Source organism: Vombatus ursinus, unplaced genomic scaffold (genome assembly GCF_900497805.2).
Source record: "Vombatus ursinus unplaced genomic scaffold, bare-nosed wombat genome assembly UNPS02004746.1, whole genome shotgun sequence".
NCBI lineage: Eukaryota > Metazoa > Chordata > Mammalia > Diprotodontia > Vombatidae > Vombatus > Vombatus ursinus.
This window is the reverse complement of record NW_020944524.1, coordinates 247612-253747: the sequence shown is the minus strand read 5'-3', so window position 1 is coordinate 253747 and position 6136 is coordinate 247612. Positions and strand designations below refer to the sequence as shown.

The window sequence follows — 6136 nt, the reverse complement described above, 5'->3', positions numbered from 1 at the left end:
TTTGAGAATGTCTTTTGGATACACATATATATGTGTATATATACACATACATATACATATTTGTATATACATAATATGTATATACACATAAGCTTGTGTGTATATTTTGTTTATATATATTTGGATGCTTTGAATGAAAAAAAATGTTCCCCCATTCGACCATTTCCCTTTCTATCCTAGGTGCATTAAGTTTGTGCAGAAGCTTTTCAATTTCATATAATCCAAGTTATCTATTTCATCTACTATAATTGATTTCCATTTGGTTAAGAAGACATCTCCTACCCATAGCATATCCTATATGATCCCCTTTTTTAATGTTATGAACTTCAATATTAATATCAAACATCCATTTTGAATTTATTTTAGAAAATTTATATTTTTTGGTCAGTTTTATATTTGTTGCTTTTCTAACTTTAAGTTCCATGGCCTCTTTTTTTTTCTACTGTTGATGAATGTGTCTAAAAATGTAATATTGTTGAAGTGATCACCCTACCACCCAAATAAGTTTCCCTGATATACCATGTTTCACCACCAATTATCACCACCACATAATCACTGCACACTCTTTTTTCTATCCATGTAATCATCTTATGAGATAATTCTGTTCATCACTCTGCTTAAGAGGGAAACAGAGCAGCAATGTGGCATATGGATATGCACCTAAATGTATAAGTATCTATCTTTAAAAAATCTCTTTAATATTTATTATTCCCATTCTTTGTCATCTTTGCCCATTTGTTAGATGTGAGGTGAAACCACTCATTTGTTTATATTTGCATCTTATTTCTTATGGGTGATTTGGAACTTCTTTCATATGGTTGTTAATAGTTCAAAATACTTCTTTCTGAACTGTTTGTTCATATCCTTTGGATTAGGGAATTACTTTAGGTATTATAGATTTTAAACAGGATATTTTTTAACCAAAAGGTATTAATAATTCTAGACAGTATAGTAGGCCAATGGGGAAGATTTTTCTGGAAGGGAACCTTACAAATATGCCTCAACATAACATGGGCAACAGCTTACCCTACCTCTGTGTAAAACCATCTTTATTTTGTTTTTTAATACTTTATTCTGAACTTAAGAAATAAAACGAGAATTTCCATAACATAGTAGAATAGAAAAAAAAAGATAATTGCACATAAACTGTAAATCTATAATGTGGAACTTGCTATTCCTTTTAAATATATAATAATGTTATCATGTGACTTTATTTTTCCTTCTCTCCCCCCTACCCTTGAGATTGCTACATTAGAAATAAATATGTATATATACATATAGATATGAAATATATGTAAAATCAGTCTTTATATACTTCTGTTTATCAGTTCTTTCTCTGGATTTACATAGTATCTTCCTTCATAGATCCTTTGTAGCTAATTTGGGTATTTATAATGGTCAAAATGACTTAGTCATTCAAAATTGCTCTTTAAACAATATTGTCATTACTGTATACAATGTTCATTTAGTTCTGCTCATTTTGCTCTTCATTATTTCATGTAAGTCTATCCATGTTTTTCTAAAATCATTGAGCTCATCATTTCTTTGTGTGTGTATATGTGTGTGTGTGTTTTAAGGATACGACTTAAAAAATTTAATGGAGAAAAAAGGTATTTGAGATACAATGAAAAAGAATGCACTAGAATAGAATATCCATGAATTTTAGCATAGCTATTATTTAAGCAAATAGGCAGCATGGCATCATGTATAGAGGGGTGTCATACCTCTTTGCTATCTGACCCTGGGCAAGTCCCTTAGAGAATTGCCTTGGGACACTGAGTGGTTAGGACTGTAAGTGGCAGAGCAGTCACCAATCTGTATTAGTGGAGGTAGCTTCTTCAGGGGATCTCCCTACATTATGAAATGAGTAGCCCAATCCAATAAACTATGTTTCTAGGAAAATAAAATAATCTTTAAAAAATATCACTAAATAGCAACAGAAGAGTCTAATTTGTTTTTAATATCTCTAATAAGTATTTCTGATCCTTACATACAAGTATATGACAGTTCTACAATTCATTGCAAACAGATTTCTTATCTGTTGATATTCAAACTATAATACATATTATTTAATTATTGGTGCTATTTACTCTACAGCACAATGGAGAATGCTTTTTTAAATAAGAAAAAATAGCAATTCAATGGAGAAAATGTCAAACAAAAGGTCCCTTTCCCAAGACAAATATATATATATAACATATTATATATTATATATACCAGTAGTTACATTAAAATACTAATTCCTAAATACACACAGGATTAAAAAGTCATGATGAAAGTTAGCCAGGTTTTGTCAGAAATGCACTATATACTGCATCATTTATTTATTTATTTGTTGTTTATTTATTTATTTGTTTGTTTGTTTTAAGCAAATCCTAGTTTGCCAAGATTCAGAGGCAAAAGCCTAAAAGTATAAGTTTCAGTGCTGTCCAACTAGTTAGTCTTCTTGCCTGGAAGAATCTAATGACTAATACTACTTTGTGAGAGAGCATACGGTCATCAGTGTTTTGTTGTTAATTAGTCCATCAAGATAACAACATTCATGTCCTTAAGATGCAAGGCATAGCAAAAAGCCTCCCACAAATCTGCTGGAAACCACCATTTTCTGTTTGATAAATTCTTTTGACTTCAATGATGGTATTGATTTCAGATGTAGCTTTATTTGTTCTTTTTTCAATCTGTCTTTTTGCTTTGTTCACATGTTTTTCAACTCTGTTCTAGGCAACTTGCACATAGCCACTGTGATTGGCAATCTATAGGAGAAGAAAGCCATACTCACTGCAGTTGCTGCAATTTTTTGACTTTCTGGAACAAAAATCCTGCGCACTATCCAGTAACTCCACCCATTTCAATCTGAATAGCAACAGTTCCACTAGTGGTGACTCCTTGCATACTCTGTTAAATCCAGTACTTGGTAAGAGTCATGTCCCTATCATGTTCTGTGGAATGGGGGTTCCTGGTTGCCATGATCCCTCTGGTGACCTGTTGTCAAAAAGACCCGCACCCTCTGCCCATACAATCCAACTCCCTCACCCCGGGAGCCTCTTGTCTCACCACTCTAGGGGACGCTCTACTCTGAGCTCATCATTTCTAATAGCACAGTAATACTGCATCATCATCATACCACAACTTGTTCAGCCATTCTCAAATTGACAGCATACTTGCATTTTCCAGTTCTTTGCTACCACAAAGAGTGCTGCTAAAATATTTTAGTACATACAGGTTCTTTTCCTTTTTCCCTAATCATCTTTGGAAACAGACCTAACAGTGGTATTGCTGGGTCAAAGTGTATAGGAAATTTAATAACTCTTTGGGCAATATAATAAAAATAACAACTTTAATTAAACTAATTTATATATTCAATGCTATTCCAATTAAATTACCAAAAAATATTTTACTGAGTTAGAAAAAATAACAAAATAAGAACAAAAGTTCAAGAATATCAAAGGAGCTAATGAAAAAAAAATGTAAAGGATGGAGGTTTAACAGTACCAGATATTAAACTATAAGGCAATAACCATCTTTATTTCTTAGAATGCCTATACATAATATAAGGGTTACTTCTCACATCTTAGACAGAATTCATGACTTTTAAATTGCCTTGAGATATATTTGTCTCTGAAGATGTAATGTTTAAAACATTGGATTTTAAAAGAAAAAATGGATGTGGTCCTGTATGGTTGTCAGAGCAGTTTTTCTGAGAGAATTTAAGAAAAAAAAACATTCACTTATCATTTACTTTAAAATCATTTTAAACATTTAGTTGCTGTAACTACTACTGAATTTAAAGAAAAATATGGTGATGATAATAATAATAATAATAATAATGTATCCAATTCTATCCAGCTCATAGCTATTAATTTCATAAATATTTATCTATACATAAATAGGCTTAGAGTTTTTTTTTTTCAATACCTAACACATGAGCAAGAGGAAGTAATTCATGGGGCAGGTAGGTGGTACAGTGGGTAGAGCTCCAGCCTTGGAGCCAGGAAGAGCAGAGCTCAAATCCAGCCTCACACACTTGACACTTACTAGGTATGTGACCCTGGGCAAGTCACTTAACTCCAATTGCCTCACCAAAAAGCAAAAACAACAACAAAAAAAGAGTAAGTACTTTATTATGTAACATGAAATTCCAGTTTACTGGTAGTCCAGTTTAATCTCATTTTGACAGAAGAAAGCAATTATTTCCATTTTATCCCTGCCTATTTTCCCTCATAATTGTCTTCAACCTCTCATATGTCAAATTACAACTGCCTTTGTGCTCAAGGAATAAGCCCTCTGACTGCAGACAGAGGGAAGTAGAGAAGGATCAGTCATATACAATGATTAGAAACATCCATAAATAATTTTTGTATGTTAGTGATGAATGTTTAAAGGAGTCACCATATATAATAATCAGACATTAATAGATAGATTGAAGTATTTATTTAGTACTTAGCATATGCCAGGTGCTGTCTTAAGTTCTGGAAATATAAACAAATAAGTAGTAAATTACCCTCAAAGAGTTTGTAGGATACAAAATAAACCCACACAAATCATCAGCATTTCTATATACTACCAACAAAGTCCAGCAGCAAAAAATAGAAAGAGAAATTCCATTTAAAATAATTGCAAACAATATAAAATATGTGGGAGTCTTCCTGCCAAAACTAACCCAGGGACTGTATGAACACAATTACAAAATGCTTTTTACAAAAATACAGATCTAATTATTGGAGAAATATTAATTATTCATAGGTAGACTGAGCCAATATAATAAAAATGACAATTCTAAGTTAATTTACTTATTAAGTGCTACACCAAACTACCAAGGAATTATTTTATACTGCTAGAAAAAAACAGTAATAAAATTCATCTGGAAGAACAAAAGGTTAAGAATATCAAGGGAATTAATGAAAGAGAATTTAAAGAAGGCAGAATTGCACTTCCAGATTTCAAACTACATTACAAAGTGGTAATCATCAAAACAACCTGACACTGACTAAGAAATAGAGTGGTGGATCAATGGAATAGGTTAGGTACATAATATGCAGTAGTAAATGACCCTGATGATCTACTGTTTGATAAACCCAAAGACTCCAGTTTTGGGGGTAAGAACACAACATTTGACAAAAATTGCTGGGAAAACTAGAAAGCAATTTGACAAGAATTAGGCATAGACCAACATCTCATACCATATACCAAGATAAGGACAAATGGACAAATAATTTAGATATAAATGGTAATATGAGTAAATTAGGGGAGCATGAAAAAATGTACCTATGGATAAGGGAAGAATTTATGACCAAACAAGGGATGAAGAGAATCATGGGAAGTAAAATGGATAATTTTAATTACTTGAAATTAAAAATCTTTTGCACACACACACACACACACACACACACACAAACTGATGTAGCCACAATCAGAAGGACAAAAGAAAGTTTTTCTGATAAAGACTTCATTTCTGAACTATATGGGGAACTGAGCCAAATTTACAAAAATAAGTCATTCCCTAGGCGATGAATGGTCAAAGAATATTAACAGGCAGTTTTCAGAAGAAGAAATCAAGTTGTACACATAAAAAGTGCTCTAAATCAGTAGTGATTAAAGAAGTGCAAATAAAAAGGCTCTGAAGCACAACTTCACACCTATCAGATTGACTAATATGATAGAAAAAGAAAATGACAAATATTGGAGGGGATATGGGAAAATTGGGACACTAATGCACCGTTAGTGGAGTTGTGAACTAATGTTCAACCATTCTGGAGAATAATTTGGAACTTCACCCAAAGGGCTATAAAATTGCGTATCCTTTGACCCAGCAATACCAGTACTTGGTTTGTATTCCAAAGAGAACAAAAAAAAGGAGAAAGGACCTATTTGTACAAAAATATTTATAACAGCTCTTTTTGTGGTGGCAAAAAATTGGAAATTGAGAGGATGCTTATCAACTGGGAATTGGCAGAACAAGCTGTGGTATATGAATGTAATGGAACACTATTGTGCTATAAGAAATGATGAGGTGGTGGCTTGAGAAAAAATCTGGAAAGACTTATTCATACAAAGTGAAATGAGTAAAACAAGAAGAACATTGTACACAGCAACAGCAATATTGTAAGGATGATCAATTGTGAAAGACTTAGCTACT

General features: G+C 32.4%; 1 pseudogene; it reads right to left on the bottom strand.

Annotated features, from left to right (window-relative positions):
• Nucleotides 1-2548: 2548 nt before the first annotated feature.
• On the bottom strand, nt 2549-2967 carry LOC114027505 (annotated as a pseudogene).
• Nucleotides 2968-6136: the final 3169 nt, after the last annotated feature.